The sequence below is a fragment of the Penaeus monodon genome, chromosome 20 (genome assembly GCF_015228065.2).
Source record: "Penaeus monodon isolate SGIC_2016 chromosome 20, NSTDA_Pmon_1, whole genome shotgun sequence".
Classification (NCBI taxonomy): domain Eukaryota; kingdom Metazoa; phylum Arthropoda; class Malacostraca; order Decapoda; family Penaeidae; genus Penaeus; species Penaeus monodon.
Genome location: NC_051405.1, coordinates 42,842,035 through 42,842,290, shown reverse-complemented (window position 1 = coordinate 42,842,290; position 256 = coordinate 42,842,035).

The following is a 256-nucleotide window of genomic DNA, read 5'->3' as shown; positions in this document are numbered from 1 at the left end:
AAAGTATTCTCCGTGATTACATGTCATTGTTACAAACTATGCTGGTTACACATAAGCAATCATATCCAAATACAGCAAGTTTAGATGAATCATTACCAAAATTGGAAATGCAATAGTCATTATGCAATTACTTACACAACTGTATATATTTTTTTCAAAACTCTAGTAAAGTCATGACGATTAATTTGAATTAGGAGACGATTTTCACACAGAATTTTTAGACATAATTAAGTATTACAGAATGTATTAAGTTACA